The following is an 18,277-nucleotide window of genomic DNA, read 5'->3' on the forward strand; positions in this document are numbered from 1 at the left end:
TGGCTTTTTTAACCTTCTTAACATGTGGGAATGGTTTCAAACAGTAGTGCTCTCATTTCCCATACCAAGCACCCGTTGGGTTGGCCATTTAAAATGGGTTTGCAATGTAAAAGGAGGGGCTGCGGTTTCAGTGTTAACATGCAGCACAAACACAACTAACTCCCCTCCCCCACACACCCAATTCTCTGGGATGATCACTTCACCCCTCCCCCCCACCGCGTGGCTAACAGCGGGGAATATTTCTGTTCAGCAGAGCAGGAACGGGCACCTCTGAATGTCCCTTCCCCTTAATAAAATTGCCCCATTTCAACCAGGTGACCGTGAATGATATCACTCTCCTGAGGATAACAAAGAGCGATAAGGAATGGATGTTGTCTGCATGCCAGCAAACACCGGGACCATATGCTGCTATGCTTTGTTATGCAATGATTCCAGACTACGTGCTACTGGCCTGGCGTGGTAAAGTGTCCTACCATGGCGGACGGGATAAGGCAGCCCTCCCCAGAAACCTTTTGCAAAGGCTTTGGGAGTACATCAAGGAGAGCTTTCTGGAGATGTCCCTGGAGGATTTCCACTCCATCCCCATACACGTTAACAGACTTTTCCAGTAGCTGTACTGGCCGCGATTGCCAGGGCAAATTAATCATTAATCATTAAACACGCTTGCTTTTAAACCAAGTGTAATATTTACAAAGGTACACTCACCAGAGGTCCCCTGTGTGCCCTCAGGGTCTTCGGTGAGTTCGGGGGTTACTGGTTCCAGGTCCAGGGTGACAAACATATCCTGGCTGTTAGGGAAACCGGTTTCTCCGCTTCCTTGCGGCTGTGAGCTATCTACATTTTCTCCATCCTCCTCTTCCGAACCCTCTTCCCTGTGTGTTTCTCCAGTGAGGGACTCATAGCACACGGTTGGGGTAGAGGTGGCTGCACCCCCTAGAATGGCATGCAGCTCCGCGTAGAAGCGGCATGTTTGCGGCTCAGTCCCGGACCTTCCGTTTGCCTCTCTGGCTTTGTGGTAGGCTTGCCTTAGCTCCTTAATTTTCACGCGGCACTGCTGTGCGTCCCTGTTATGGCCTCTGTCCTTCATGGCCTTGGAGACCTTTTCTAATATTTTGCCATTTCGTTTACTGCTTCGGAGTTCAGCCAGCACTGATTCATCTCCCCATATGGCGAACAGATCCCGTACCTCCCGTTCTGTCCATGCTGGAGCTCTTTTGCGATCCTGGGACTCCATCACAGTTACCTGTGCTGATGAGCTCTGCGTGGTCACCTGTGCTCTCCACGCTGAGCAAACAGGAAATGAAATTCAAACGTTCGCGGGGCTTTTCCTGTCTACCTGGCCAGTGCATCTGAGTTGAGAGTGCTGTCCAGAGCGGTCACAATGAAGCATTGTGGGATAGCTCCCGGAGGCCAATAACATCAAATTCCGTCCACACTACCCCAATTCCGACCCCCTAAGGCCGATTTTATCGCTAATCCCCTCGTCGGAGGTGGAGTAAAGAAACCGGTTTAAAGGGCCCTTTAAGTCGAAAGAAAGGGCTTCGTCGTGTGAACGTGTCCAGGCTTAATTCGATTTAACGCGGCTAAAGTCGACCTAAACTCGTAGTGTAGACCAGGCCTCAGAGACTTATCCTGGACCCTACCTGTGGGTTTGTTGGGATGTGTTCTGTTTAAATGAGAGCCTTGGAACGGGAAGAAGTGGCAGGCTCATCTACTTCTGCTTCCTCTTGTTCCTTGTGGATGCTGTTCTGTAGTATCACATTCACCTCACATGCAAAAGGTCACTGTGCTGGGGTAGTCTGTCCCTTAAACGCAGTATTGTCTAGTGATCAGCCCACCCCAATGTGACGCTCTGTACCTCGGCGGAACACCCAGCATCCCTATGTTCATTCTTGTAAAATGATTGTGTGGTATCCAATGCAAAGGTTGTCATGTCAGGTGTCTTCGGAAGGCTCATGATGCACTGAGCATTGTTGTTACAGTAATGTTATAGGTTGTAATTTCGTGTGTATAGTTATGAGGCTGAAAATGTGTCTTCATGGCTTAAAATAAGCCCAGGCAAAAACTCTCCAAGAGCAGAGAGGCAGTTCACACCTCATCAAGGCATGTATGGGACAAACCCAGCCCAGCCTCACAGGAACAAAGGACACTGGCCTAGGCAGCAACAAAGGATCTGTTAGACTCTCAGTGAGTCACCCCCCTTCATTTGGTCAGTTTGGAACAGTGATGAGGTAATGCTCACCTGACTCTGAAGGGGGAAAGGGACAAAGCCAAGAGGGAAGAAAGAACATGATAAAAGCAGAGACGTTTGCCATGCTTTTCCTCTCTCTTCCATCTCTATCTACAGACACCACACCAAGCGACTGAAGCGCTGGTCAAAGGGGAGAGCCTGGCTGAAGAGCAACCAGCCAGCCTGTGGTGAGAAGCATCTAAGTTTGTAAGGGCACTGAAAGTGTTAAGATCAGCTTAGAATGCATTTTGCTTTTATTTCATTTGACCAAATCTGACTTGTTATGTTTTGACTTATAATCACTTAAAATTTATCTTTGTAATTAATAAATCTGTTTGTTTATTCTACCTGAAGCAGGTTGTTTGGTTTTAAGCGTGTCAGAGACTCCCCTTGGGATAGCAAGCCTCGTACATATCAATTTCTTAGTTAAATTGACGAACTCATATAAGCTTGCAGCGTCCAGCGGTCATAACTGGACACTGCAAGACGGAGGTTCCTAGGGTTGTGTCTGGGACCGGAGACATTGGCTAGTGTCATTCGGTTGCACAATCCAAGGAGCAGCTTACATGCCAAAGGCTGTGCATGAACAGCCCAGGAGTGGGGGTTCTCACAGCAGAGCAGGGTAAGGCTGGCTCCCAGAGTCAAGGATTGGAATGACCTAGCAGTTCACCAGTCCAGATAACACCAGAGGGGAACGTCACACCCAACACTTGGCGTAGCCCTTTTAGGGTTTGAAAAATCCAGTATAAGAAACTAAGGGGGATATAGATACCAGCAGGAGAAGGCTGTCAAACCCTCTGAGAGATGGGGGCGGGGGAAGGATATGTTTCCATAAAAAGTTACTGAATCTGCTAAAAGTCCTCTAAGGTAAGACAATGGGAAAATGTTAAGGTGGAAAGGAAAGGGAGGAAAATAGAAATGAAGAAAATGAGATGATCATGGTTGCCTGACTGGTGATGGATGATGGTAGGTGGGGTTACTGTAGTATGTACTTTGTGTCACAATGGAAGCTGAAAGAGTTAATCCTGACAACTGTATTCAAAGAAGTAGTGTGGGCCTCAAAGAAAGGACAATGTCTGTCTGTGTTGGAGAAAGATGCTGTGAAGCACATATGCAAGTTGAAATTGAAGCATAGGTCTTGCCTACTCTGGGATTTAACCACTAGGGCAGCTGCACTGTTGTGAAGCTCTAGTGTAGACATCAGTGGCTGAAATGTCTGTATAGACAAGGCCATAGTCTAGCCATTGTCCAGAAGTACATCAGCAGTCCACTGATAATGAATACCCCTGGTTTGGTATGTATTCTAGTGGGGGTTTTGGTTTCTGGGGAAGAGCAAGAAGATGTTCTGTGTTACAGTCAAGCAGAGTCTAATATTGACATCTAGAACAGCAGTATTTGTTTTAACAAAACCGCCCTTCAAAACTATATACCACAGAACAGATGGTACATCTGTTTCTATTTCCCGTATGATGTCATTAATCTGTTCTTTAGAAACCAGTGTCTAGCTAATCAATGTGGGCTGGATCATGGGAAAGATTCTTGGAGGGGTGGAGAAACCTGCAAGACTCCCGTCACAGAGTTCTCCCTGGTTTATTCCCTTGGGAGGCAGGATTCATTCTCCCACTGAATGGGAGCAGATTTGCCAATGAACCCCAGATCCCTGCGAGGCCAGGATCCTCTGCATGAAGACCTTGTGCCTCTGACCCTAGAGATCTCCCTGTTTACTTGATAGCCTGAGTCTATTGGAGTCATTTTGCCCTTGCAATCCCATTTTTAAGGGCTTAGTCCAACTCCCTTTGAAGTCAATGGAAAGACTCCCCTGGATTTAACTGGGAGTTGGATCAGGCCCTTCGTGTAGCTCCAAGCTGTACTAGCCCTCTGCCAATTTTTGCTGTGTAGGGGTGAGGAGTATCTCCCAATGGCCTCTCTCTTGTCCTAGCCCACCCTTCCTCAGTCACTGATCTCTGATCCTTCAGAGGTTGCTGTGGGAGTCTTGTGCAGAGGATGGAGATGATGCCACTGAGACAGCCTGGGGCTCATGGGAGCCTAATATTAGCCAGAAGATTTGACCCTTTGAGACTAGCTTTGGTTAGTGAAGTTAATTTCCTCATATCAGGATTGTCATAGACATCGCCACTTGCTTTCAGCATTGAGTACTTTGACGCCTATTATCTTGTTTTAAATGTTTATTACATTTTAACTATGCTTCACCTCAGTAGGGAGAAGGGGAGCTTTACACACAAAATGCTGACTGTCGTTTTATTATCACCGCAAAATAACAGTTTCACAAGTTTGCCATTCTGTGGCTTCAACCTGTAGGGCAGCATTTAAGACAGAAGCTGAACTTCCATTGAAAATGTCCTTCTGGGGGCCTGATTCCCCACTGTGCTCCCCTCCAGTTTCACAACCGCGTAGCTCAGTGGAGTGACTGAGTAACAAAGTAGAACTGCAGGCCCTTACTATACTATAAGATTGGCAGCTTCAGCATCTGTACCATAAACATTAACTTTGGGAAGTAAAATCAATTGATTCAGTTCTTTTTAAAGTTGATTTATTTTTGAAGTATTTAAGGGAGATTGTTTGTCTCTAGCATCCAGCAAGACATTTTTAAAAGTATTTCAGCAACTCAATACAGGAAATGTAACTTTAAAGCCCAGGCAGCACAGTCACTCCTCCCCCTCCCCCCCCCCCCCCCCCCCCCGCAAGACTGCTGAAGCAAGAGTTTTTCAGGAGCAGATTAACAATCTAACAAACCAACTAACTACAAAATATGCCATGTGAGTCAGATGTTTCTACTGTAACAACCATATGATCAAAAAGTTTCTCAAACAAAATCATTTGCTGGTAGGATAGGCTGAAGCCAAGTCTGTGTTGCAAGCGCTGTATTTAGAGCTGAGTTTGTAAATGTCAGGAGGAGTTATTTAGTGCCACCCAGTGTTGGCAGCTAGAAAAAGAAAGGTTAAGTAGGGTTACAACTCTCCGTTAAACAGGAAAAAATATAATGCTGGCTCTTACATAGTGTGTCAAGGGTGAGCAATTCTACAGAAGTTTCACAGCAGTAACAAATCACTGAAATACAACTTCCACACAGCAGAACTACTTTCTATGTCTGTTTTTTTAACCTTGTGTACACATTTTGAAATAGATTAAATTTATTTTGGACAGATGTAGGTTGCCATTGAACAAGGCCCACTCCTCTAAACTCTGAGAGTTGTGCTGATGTTTCAGGTCTGATGTTCAAGAAAGTTAGGTCAGGAGTGACTGTAAGTGTCATGTTAAGAGACTTCTCTTCCCCTTTTCCCCTCCCCTTACAGAAGTCAAAACATTCTTTGTCTCAGCCGTTGCATGTGATCTGCATTTTCCCTGAGGCCTGTAACACTGTACTAGATCTTGCTTGTCATTTTAGGCAGAAAAATAAATACCTTCACAGGGGGAGAGAGGTTTTTTTTTTTTTTTTTTTAAATAATGTATGTTTTGTACAGCACTTGCCGCTTTTGTCCAAAATTACACAGTGCACTATAAAAGTGGCTAAACATTACAAGCCTCATTTACCAGACAGGGAGACTGAGGCCAGAAGTTATATGAACTACCTACCCAGGTCTGTCAGAGTTGGGAATAGAACCTAGGGGTGAGATTCTGTTCTGTGCTTCTAAGTGTATGTCTTCACTGCAAGTGATGGTATGATTGGAGCACAGGTAGGCATACCCATGCTAGCTTTAATCTAGCCAGCACGAGTAACAGTGGTGAAGATATGGTGGCATGGGCTTCAGTGCAGGCTGGCAACACAAGTATGAATCCAAGTCTATAGCTGGGTGGCTAGCCTGTGTACAAGCCCATGCCACCATGTCTTTACTGCTATTTTTACCTGCTAGCTAGTCTTCCTGTGCTACAACCACACCTTCACTTTGCAGTGATGATATCCGGTGCAGCACAGAACTCTCAGCCCAGGAGGAGTGTGTGTGGGGGGGGTGGGGGGGGTAGAGGTGGGGGGGGGGCGGCTAACGGGACTTTAAGCCACCCCATACCCTCCTGATTCTGGGCTTGCGAGGGGGTCCTCAGAGGATAGCCTGTAATTGTCTTCTGCAGTACCTATGCCAGGGAAATCCTCCCTGGCTGAATCCAGGACTCCTGGAGCTCCTTTACTTTGCTCCAGCCCCTTTGCCCAGCACAGGGAGACCAGACTGAGGGCGGGGTTAGGATCTTAGATCTGCTTACTACCTGTCCATTACTCAACCACTAGAACATAAAGTGTCTGGGTAAGAGGAAAACACACTGGTTTTCTTTTTAATGTAATGTGAACTCCATTAACATTAATGTGCAGCTACCCTCTGAAAAGTGGCCCTGTGAATGGTCAAGAGTATAACAGGGTGCAAAAAAGAACTAGGTAAGTTCATGGAGGATAGGTCCATCAATGGCTATTAGCCAGGATGGGGTGTGTGTGTGTCCTTAGCCTCTGTTTTCCAGAAGCTTGGAATGGGCGACAGAGGATGGATCACTTGGTGATTACCTGTTCTATTCATTCCCTCTGAAGCACCTGGCATTGGCCACCATTGGAAGACAGGATACTGGGCTGGATGGACCTTTGTTGTCTGTTTGTATGTCTGTTCTTATGTTCTTATGAATATGGCATTAAGGTATTCCATATTATATACTGGTAACTATATAGCAAATGTGCTTAGCTTACAAGTAAAAAGATGTTGGTTTCCTAATTGCCAACTCTTTCCCCCAGGACCTGGCAGTCAAGCTGTGTTGTTTTTGGTTCACACTTGATCATTAGCAGTAACGATTCTGAAATTATTATTTATTCATGTTACCATGGCATGCAAAAAGTGCTAGGTGCTGTACAAAGAGTCAAGAGGAATTTCAGTCCTTCCAAAGAGCTTACAGTTTGAGGCCCAGATTCAGGAAAGCACTTAAACATATGCTCAAAGTTCAGCACATGCTTAAGTGTTTTCCTGAATAGGAATGTTTTCCTGAATCAGATGGAGGGAGGGGAAAGGGGGAATGAAACAGTCAAGCAGAGTGTTTGTGGGGATGACTGGCACACATACTGCTAGTTCTACGTACATTATATACATATATAGATGAAATTTGTATAATCTATCCAGTTGGCCCTTGATCTAGCCGTTTGTACTTGGTTAACTTCTTGTAGGTGTCACAGTAAGAAATGAGTCTTCAGGAGGGCTTGAATGGGGTGGCCCTATGGACCAGTTCAGGAACAATGTGCCATGGATGAGCGTGAGGCTGCATGGAAGTTGGTGTGAAGACACTGTTGGAGAAGCAGATAAATAGAACATTGAGGAAAATATTGGGATAAATAGATTTTTCCATACAAACATCTGTTTTTGTAAAAGGCCATGTTTGACACATTGTTTGTTTTTAAATGTTATTTACTTAAGTAATGTTACCATAGTTGCAACCAGCTGAGGCATGTGAGCTGGATGCTCCTCAACTTAACAGAGCCTTGTGGTAGACCATTCTTTGTCAGGGACCTCTCAGCTCTGGAACAAGTTTTCCCTCAGATCTGACCATCATAGCCTACAGTAAGGCACATCTATCTGAGGGTATATCTACACTGCAAAGAAAAACGCATGGCTGGCCCATGCCAGCTGACTTGGGCTCACAGGGCTGTTTTGTTGCTGTGTAGACTTCCAGGCTCGGGCTGGAGCCCAAGCTCTGGGACCCTCCCACCTCGCAGGGTCCTAGAGCTGAGGCTCTAGCCCAAACACAGATGTTCACACAGCCCGAGCCACATGAGTAGGGTTGCCAACCCTCCAGGATTGTCCTGGTGTCTCCAGGAATTAAAGATTAATCTTTAATTAAAGATCAATGTCTTGTGATAAACCTCCAGGAATACGTCCAACCAAAATTGGCAACCCTACCCATAAGCCCGAGTTGGCTGTCATGGGCCAGTGGTGGGTGTCTAGTTGGTGTGTAGCCATCTCAGGGGGATATAGTTTGTGGTGGGAAGGAGACTTTGGCATTCTGCTGGCTGCTGAATTTGATCTGCCTTTGTAATTTATGGCAGGGGCATCTGCAGCCTTGGATAGGTGCCAGCCCTTTGTATTATAGAGATGTGACTGAATAATGATGGTGTTGTCCAAAGGCCCCAACAGGGATTGAGACCTCATTGTGGAAGGGCTGGTTAGTCACAGAGGAGTTTACAATATAAATTAAGAGACAACAAACCACGGCCGCCCAGAGGATTCAGGGGACCTGGGGTCTTCGGCAGTGGGGGGCCCCCGCCGCCAAATTGCCGCCGAAGACCCGACGCTTCGGCGGCGGGTCCCGGGGTGGAAGGACCCCCCGCCGCGGGTCTTCAGGGCACTTTGGCGGCGGGTCCCGGAGCAGAAGGACCCCCCGCCGCTGAATTGCCGTCGAAGACCTGGAGCGGAAGAAGCTCCGGGGGCCCGGGCCCCATGAGAGGTTTCCGGGGCCTCCGGAGTGAGTGAAGGACCCCGCTCCAGGAGCCCCGAAAAACTCTCATGGGGGCCCCTGCAGGGCCCGGGGCCTGGGGCAAATTGCCCTACTTGCCCCCCCCTCTGGGCGGCCCTGTAACAAACTGAAGTAACAAAGAAATGGGGTGGGTGAGGGTGGCAGATGAGGGTAAAAGTAATAGGAACACCAGGTTGTGTGCTCACTTTGCAGGTCTGAGATTTCTTTGTTTATATCTATAAATGAACATAAGATGTTGATGATGTCCATAATCTTCATTGGCTGCCTGTCCAGCCATTATCAATTGGCAAGTTATCTTGCGTCTCACAGTAGATTTAGGTTTGAGGATGGATTTGTGGACAGGGTTGCTGTTATATGAATTAGTTTGGGGATCCCTAACCCTTTTGAGGGTGTTGCTGGGTGTGTTGTATACAAGCCCGTTTAGATAGTTGGCAACAGGCCCTTCAAATATATAGTCGCTAGTCCTTAGGAGTGCCCAGGGAATGCACACTTGTCCAGTAATAAATGACAGAAAGGAAAGACTGTAAAAATCCAAGGTACAAAGTCTTTATCAATTAGTTACAGAAAGAAACGGCTATGCACTTTCTAACTAAGGCCCAGATCCTGCAAAGATTTTGGAGTAGTCCCATTGAATCTCCATTAGAGTACTCCGCATCTTTCACCGATTGATGTTTCATTCCTTCCCCCACCTGCTGGTGTCTCACTTCTTCCCTCAAAATGCACCACATACTAATGCCCACCTGCCACTCCTTTCTCCTGTGACTGAGATTGGATGACAGGATGCCTCCCGTACCCTCCTTTCCAGACAGAAGATGAGAAGGAGGAACCTGAAAACAATGGCAAATGGGGGCAGGCCACCATGCCCTCTAGAAGATAACTCCATGTAAGGGAGAGGGAACTTAGCATCTGTAGGAAGGACCAAGGTGTTAAGTGTGGAGAGAAAGGGTCTTTGTTCCCTCATCATTGGTGTGATGTTGCACTCCATAATGTTTTATGGAAATATACTTATGAATGTAAATATAATGTAACTGGAATATGTTTTATGCAAAATATCTCTTGTAAGGTATCATTACAAAGCTTATAATCTACTGAGTGTGTTCATCCTATTTGGATGTATGTATCATTCTTGTATCTAAAACTAGAAATATGAAGTATAACTCTGAGGTCCTATTGTAATTATGCAAAGTGTGGGCCATTAATAGTGGTTTAGAATCTTGATGGCTTCCATTGACTAGGACAATTGACTGTAAATGTCTCTGTTTACCTGTAAGCCTCCACTGTATATGTGCGGGCCAGCCCTGGTTGAATGGAGGGGGTCTCATGGGACATGTGAACATATCACCTGATAAAAAAGAACATTCTCCTCGCCACAAGGGGCCAAGAAAAAGGGGGAACTTCAGAATGATCATTTTCCACCTCCTGTCTGAAGCTGGTCCCAGGCTGGAGCCTATATGTGGTCAGTGAGACATCTTCACCCTTCTTGTACTGGGCTTATACGGAAGGGAGGGCCACTGGGCACTAGAAGATCTCCTTTGCTCCCTACTGAATCCAGGGAATGGGGTTCTGTGGGGACAGGGCCAAAGAATGGATCCCCCAGATAGACAATATGCTGACATTCTATCTTTAGGTCTTAAATTTTGAGTGTTGGTGCTGGTTTTGGTTTTGGGTGATGTGTTTTAAGATTAGGTTGCAAATTTATTATGCACTTTATGCTTTAAACAAGGGTCTATTTTATTGTTTGCCACATGATGTTGCTGAATTTGAAGGGCTGTGTAGGGGGAATTCTAGATGCCATCAAAAAGGTGGGTGATGTGTTCTCTTGTTTACATGAAGGTCAAAGTGGCCAGAGCCTGGTCCCTATGAAAGTCAAGCCTCTAAGTTTTATTTTCCTGCTGCCTTCACCATCTATTGAGAATATGTGCTCATATTTGGCCAGATTAGTTCCCACAAACTCAGAGTCTTATTGGAGCCAATGCTGCTCCTGAAATATCAGATAGTAGAGTTAGCCTATAGGGACTTTTTACATCTGTGACTAGCCAAGAAGTTGTAAACTTTCCTCTCTAATTCAGATCATCCAGAAGTCAGTCATGCTTTTGTTACAAGAAACGTATAGATTCCAAGGCCAGTAGGGACCAACATGATCACTTAGTCAGACCTCCTATATAGCACAAGCCATAGAAATTTCCAAAAGAATTCCTAGAGCAGCTCTTTTAGAAAAACATCCAACCTTGATTTAAAAATTGTCATTGATGGAGAATCCACCACAACCCTTGGTAAATTGTTCCAATGATTACTCTCACTGTTGAGACTTTATGCTCATTTCCAGTCTGAATTTGTCTAGCTTCAGCTTCCAGCCATTGCCTTTCTCTGCTAGATTGAAGAGCCCATTATCAAATATTTGTTTGCCATGTGGGCACTTAGATGGCAATCAAGTCACCTCTTAACCTTCTCTTTGTTAAGCAAAATAGATTGTACTCCTTGAGTGTATCACTATAGGGCATGTTTCCTAATCCTTTAATAACTCTCGTGGCTTTTCTCTGAACCCTCTCCAATTTATCAATATCTTGAGTAGTCAACACCAGAACTGGACACAGTATTCCATCAGCAGTCACACTAGGGCCAAACACCGAGGTAAAATAACTATCTACTCCTACTTGATATTCCTCTGTTTATTTATCCAAGGATAGCATTAGCTCTTTTGGCCACTGTGTTGCACTGGGAGCTCATGTTCAGCTGATTACTCACCATGATCCCCAAATCTTTCCAGAGCCACTGCTAATGTCAGAGACACTGACATTATGCTATTGCAATAGCCTAGTCTTAGGACTTGCTGTGAGTACCCCAAGCAGATTTAGACAGTGAATGATAGCTTCTCATCTTCTATATCGGACAGCTTGTTATGGGTGCACAACCACCTGTGTTCAGCAGCGCTGGCTACTCATTGTCTTCTGGGTGCAATTTAAAATATTGACTAAGTCCTTAAAGCCTGAAATGATCTGGGACCCAGTTACTTCAGGGACCACCTCTTGCCCTATGTCTCATCATAGAAATTGCTATCACTTCCTAAGGGTGACACTTCAGGGACTGGTGGCAGAGCTTGCTCTGTGGAGGAGCTGGGCCTCTTCTCCTGAGGCTTAACCTGGCTCTTTTCAGGGCATGTTATAAAGTATGTTTATTTTGTTTGGCTTTGATTGTTTTCCGCCCTATAACATCCTCCAAACTGGCTGAAGTCACTGTTGCTGCAGAGGCTTCCTGGATGCAACAATAGCAGCAACTTGTTAGGCTACCTTTTTTGAGCACCTGTAGATCCCATTCTTAAATGGGACAAACGCTGAGGTCTTTACTCAGTTTTTACACAATCCTTAAGCAGGTCAAACACCCATTGATTTCAGATGCTCAGATACCACAGGCCTGGGCATGGTGGAAGACCATCTGTACAGAACAGCATGAGCACTGGGTAAGAATTCAGGGTGTGGCACTTCACAATTTGTGTAACTGCTGAGTGATAAGTGCTTAACTCAGCTTAAATATTAGGAAAATAATTGCCCCCCACCCATCCTCCCCCCGCATAAGAATAGTTGCACTCTGGAACTGTCAAGGCTGTCTTGAATCATCTGCACTGGAAATGTGCAAGGCTAGACTTGAACCAAATGTACCAGGGATGACAGGTACCAAAGCTAATTCTGCCAGGAATCCGGGAGAGGGTCAAGATGATTTGCTGTAGGTCCTTCCCCAAACAAATGATTCTGTAGCTTTAACATAGCTTTGCCAATGAGTTAGCAAAGGCTCGTTTCTGGCTTGACCATTGCTCCCTGCTGCACATAATTGGCACTTCTGGAAGTATGTCAGCCCCTGTCAGTCAGTCGGGATCCAGTATTTCTGGAAGTGGTGATTTAGTGCAGCAGGGAGTGGGCAGTATAACAATCCTTTGGTTGATAGGAGGTGTTTGTAAATACACCTCCAGCAACCCCGGCAGACTTTGTACCATTGTGACTAAACTCATAATGTCCACCTGTAGACTTTGCCAGGTGGTTGCTGGGATGGGAATTTTCATTATTATCTCAGTTTGAATTCCATGGCTTAGTTTGCTTGCCCTGTTTTTACATGTGGTCACATTCTGCTCCATCTGATCAATGTAAATCTGGAGTAACACCATTCACTTCAGTGGAGTTACTCCTAAGACCACTGCAAGTGAGATCAGAACTTGTCCCATAGGAGGTAGAAAAGCCTCTTGAAATAGTTTATTCAATAGGTCAAAACAAATAGTTCCTTTTCTCTTCTGCATGTTCATTACCAGAACTTAGCTCCAGAAAAATTCAGGCTTCCTGTAAAGCTGTTCAGTTGGGGTACCGAAACTACAGGCTCAAGATGCTTTCTCTCACATGCCCCAAACTCCTGTGCCATGACAGCTGTGGAGTTCGGTTCCAGAAAGGATGAAATAAGGACTGGTAAGACTAGGTATCATGCCCAGACCTTGGGTGAAAGGGTGGCCCCATTGAAGTCAGTGGAAGTTTTGCCATTAACTTCATTGGGATCAGGAATTAACCCCAGGTGTGTTTGTGGAAGGAATTAGGAGAATAGTGGATGAAAGTTTCCTATTAAAGAGGATGAAGGGAGAATATATGATGTGCTCCTGACAGGACTGGGGATAAATGGGAGACATCTTTTTCCAGGAAGCTCTAAAATCATAGCTGTGGTATCTGAACTTGTCCCCATAATGGTAAAGTTGTTCCCTCTAATATCAATCAGTGGGATAGCCAACAGTTCCTGCTTATCACTCAGATTTTTATTTCTTTTCACCAGTCTGCCCCGTCTGGTCTCTAAAGCCTGGGGCCCCATGGTCCACTAGAAGTCTTCTGCAACTCATTTCCAAGGCCACTTCACTGATCCTTTTTTTTTTTTTTTCCCCAGCTGCTTCCCATTTTCTTTTGTCAGGCTTTTCTAATGATATTTACTGCAACCAATGAATTAACTTGCTCCTGGAGTGGTTGCCAAATTTTTAATACAGTTGTGTTTAAATCTTAATCTGTCATTCACTATTTTATGTAATTTAAAAATTAAAGTCCAAGATGTCCTGTCACAACCCAAAACCAGACTATGGTTCCCAGTTATGCAGAGCAGCTGTCATGTGCAGCACACATGAATAAAGCACATTAGAAGAGCTCTCGATTTCTAGGGAGTGAACTATGAATACACTGTTCGAGGGAAATATTCAGTCTAGTTTATGAGGAGATGCTTTATTTAGAAAGATAGTGTGGCTAGAAATGAAGGACTCTTGTTTTAGATTAAATTAACCCATAAACCAATGGGGGTCAATACATGCCCAGCACATTACACAAGTGATATTATACAAATCCATCGCACACTTTTCTGATTTTACTCAGTGAAATCACTGAATGTGCCCTTAAGCGGAGAATAAGGCCCAAGTTTTCAAACTGGGATGCCTAAAGTTAGGCACCTAAACTGCTTAAATAAGGACTAAATAAAAGTGGCCTGTCTTTTGTGGGTGCTCAGCACCACTTAAAATCAGTTCACTGTTATTTGGATGCCTAAATATGAATCTAGATGTCTGACTTTAGGCACCCCAATTTGAAAAAGGAAATGGCCTAAATGTAAACTGTGCTCTGGTGTTTGGTATTGTCTTACAGTGTGTGAACATGTCACACAGACACTCAGTTCCATGAACTTAGATCAAGTTGCCAGTATCCAAAACTAGTCACAGCTTGACAGAGGAAGCTGTTTTAAGCAGGGAGTTATTGCTTAACAAAGAAATGGAATTGAACTGAAAATCATAAACACAAGGTGGAATATGATCTGCTGTCCCCTTTCCCTGTTTAATTCCTGCCTTGTTGTATTAGAATAAGGCGCTAACAGAAGACAAGGCATCGGCGTTTTCACCACCATGCCATGAAGAGTTTTTCTGAGCAGCTGTGATGACAGGGCAGACTCCTGCAGCCTTGTCTACACAAGCATGCACACTGTTGCTACCAGCTGCATGGATGTAAGCAATAGAGGGATGTTTTCAGAGAAGACGCCCTCTGCAGACACCGCTTTAGGGGAAGTGGCAAGATAGCTCTGCCTGGCCTTGCTGCTGTCCACAAAGAAGCAGGTAGCAGTAACATGCTACCCTAAGAACAGAAAAGGCTTTTCTCCATCATGCCCTCCCTAAAGCTCCATTAGTGGGGATTGAGTAAATGGAGACATGGGCTTGGGTTAGAAGGATTCTACCTAGGTACTTATATGGCCCTTGCTCCCAATATATCTAAGTGTGTCTCACAATCATTAATGGGTTTGATCCTCACAACCCTCCCGCATGTTCCTCTGACTTAACAGATGGGGAACTAAGGCCCAAATTAGACTGAGTGACTCACCCAAAGCCACACAGGGTATCTGTGGCTGAACAGTGATTGAGCCCCAGTCTCTTGAGGCCCACGCCTGTGCTTTATCTACCAGGCCATCCTTTCTGCCATAATGGGGAGAGACTGAGAGGGGAAATTAGGGACAGAAACGCTCTGGAGGAAGAGAAGTAAAGGAGAGGGGGGCGAGACTACTGAAGGGAAAAGCAGATAAGGAACGCAACTAAAGGGTGAAGTAGAATCTGGAAAGAGGAAAAAGTGTGGTGGGTGAGAAAGGGAAGAATAATGGTCTTAGAGTTAAAAATAAGTGGATTTTCACAAGCATGGAACAAGGCATATCAGGGAAAGGGGAAATTAAAAAAAGATGAAGGGGAAAATATTTTAAGGTATATGGTAGAAAGATTTATAGTAGTGCACCAGCACTGCGATATAGTTAAGACCTAGCATCACTTTCTGTTTAGAGCACTTAGAATAGTTGACGTTTAAAAGAGTTACTTTATAGTCCATTGTATACAGTAGAAAGATAAAACAGAGTGAATTTATCTAGATATTTATTTGGCCTCCTTTAATATAGTTTCTGAGCACCTCACAATCTTTAAAGTACTTATCCTCTCAACAACCTGTGAGGTAGGGAATTGCTATTATCCCTGCTTTATAAATGGGGAACCAAGGCTCAGAGGCTCAGTGACTTGCCCAAGGTCACACAGGAAATCTGTGGAGGAGCAGGGACTTGAACCCAGGTCTCCCAAGTTCTAAGTTAATGCCCAGCCACTGGACCAAAAGAAGGGACCAGAAGGGACAAAACCAAAGACCTACTGCAATGCACTGGATTGTCCAAGAGGCCTCAGCTGGGCTTTCGATATGATGTCTACTGCTGATTGTGCAACATTGGCTTGTTTCACCATTACCTTGTCATCTTTCTCTTGCAGTCCCTTCTGTCCCCTATTGTATCTTGACATGAGATTGTGAGCCCTTTGAGGTAGGGACTAGCTGTCCTGTTTAATGCATGTACAGAAGTTTGCACAATGGGACCCTGATTGTGGGTCTCTAGAGCCATCTGGGATCCAAATATTTAACACCCTTACTTAACACCTGTGTATGCAGTCAATAGAACTGACGTGTGTCAGATCCATCTTTGCACATGGACCATATTTTACCAGCCATTTTCACAACAAGTAGCATCTTGTCTATTGACATTAACGGAACTCCTTGTGTATTGGTGATAACTCTCAATGGCTAAAGGGGGCAGAATCTGCTCAGAGGTGTTAATGCTCAAAAGGTGCCCAGAAAGATCTACACACAAACTGCAGATGCATTTTAGAAATGGGCCAAGCCAATTAACGAGGGATGGAAAGATGCCTAAACACTGCTATAAAGAGTTGTATGCGGTGGAGATATGAGCATGTGCTCCTCCTCCATCAGTTGCTGCTCCTGCACATCCCCCTCCACCAACTTTGCTGGTCTTCAGCTCTTCAAGTCTTTTAGCCTGGGTACATTCATGTATATTGTTTCTAAAAATTCCTGGGAGAGAATCTGGGGGGTAAAGTTTTGCTTCAAAGCGTATCTTCAAACATCTGTTTGTACTTACTGTGCAAGTATTTAGCACAGAGCAGCACATACTTGTCTATAGCTCTGAGGCGAAAGTGAATTCTAAAAGGTGTTAAACAGCATCTTAAATATGAACAGGATAGCCTGGAAAATCTTATAGGTGAGGTTTGTTCTTTTTGGTTGTATATTTAAGGCCCAGTGCTGTTCCCACTGAAATCAAGAGCTGCCGATTCAGCCCTGTGTCAGCACTGAACCCAGAGATCATGGAGGGGTAGCTTGTGCCTCCTCTACTCTGGGGACCTTCTCACAGGTTAGAGCAGTTCCTTGGGCTGCCCTAATTTGCACCCAATATGCAATGGTCCCTTCTTGTCGTTGCCACTCAAGATTAGGTGGGGCTGAGGCATGCTTCCCACCTGTTAGTCGCTTCTGATGCCTACATATCAAAAGCTCTTATGGGTGGAACATAGCACCAGCTATGCTGGTCCTGCTCCTGCTGGGGAGGCCTCCTACTCCAGTGGGATATTCCTGGGGGGAATCTGAGGCGTGATTTCCTCATACATTTGAAGTCCTATTAGCTGACCATGTAGCCTAGGGGAGAGCCTAACCTGAAATACAGCCAGTAACAACTTCAAACATGTTAGGTCTAGTTTGCATTTAAAAGGTTTCCCAGGCTAGCTATACTAGTATAGGTATGCTGGCAAGCCCTCCTAGTGTAGACATGGATTATACCAGTAAAAAAACATGGTTATGTGGGTATAGCTTAGATAGGTTCATTAACTGAAATGAGTTATACTGGCAAAAGCACTTTTATGTTGCTATACCTGTGTCTACACCTGGGCTTTTGCAGGTATAGAAATGTCACCAAATAACACCCCTCCCAACCGACGTTGCTATAGCTGCGAAAATTTCCAGTGTTGAACTGGCCTTAGCCAGAGACTTGACTTAAGCGTTGAGAGAGCTTTTCAATCACGTGATGCTAACTCAATGGAGTGGACATGAATGAAAAACCACACTCTTTTCACCCATCAAGACATGGCCAAAGAGAGCAGCCATCTTAAGGCAAAGGGCCCAGATACAAGGAGACATTCAAACTAGAAGCCAGTCTGCAGTTGTTTTTGATAACCTGAGTTGTCATTCCACAAGCCACAAAATCAGTTTGTGAGATGTGGGAGTGTTTGTTTGAAGGTAAAGTCAGTCTGTGCTTGCTTCCTAGCAGACAAGCCCAGACAACTACATGATATTCTAAAAGGAGGAGTTCACTTAAGTTTCTCAGAGTTACTGTTTGAAGAGATATGATCAATTCCATTGTTAGGAGCTCATTGGTTAGGATTTTAAGGCTGGTTTAGGTAATTTTGAACCAACAGAGAATATCCTGTGCCTTGTTCTTATCTTCAAAACTGAATTATTTAGCTATTACAAAAGATTAATGTAATCTGTGCATCTATGAAATTGGATTCTGAAACTTTTTACTAAGGCCAGGTCTACACTAACCCCCTAATTCGAACTAAGGTACGCAACTTCAGCTACGTGAATAACGTAGCTGAAGTTCGAAGTACCTTAGTTTGAACTTACCTCGGTCCACACGCAGCAGGCAGGCTCCCCCGTCGACCCCGCAGTACTCCTCTCATCTAGCTGGAGTACCGCAGTCGACGGCGAGCACTTCCTGGTTCGACTTATCGCGTCCAGA

This window comes from Emys orbicularis, chromosome 1, assembly GCF_028017835.1.
Source record: "Emys orbicularis isolate rEmyOrb1 chromosome 1, rEmyOrb1.hap1, whole genome shotgun sequence".
In the NCBI taxonomy this organism is placed as follows: domain Eukaryota; kingdom Metazoa; phylum Chordata; order Testudines; family Emydidae; genus Emys; species Emys orbicularis.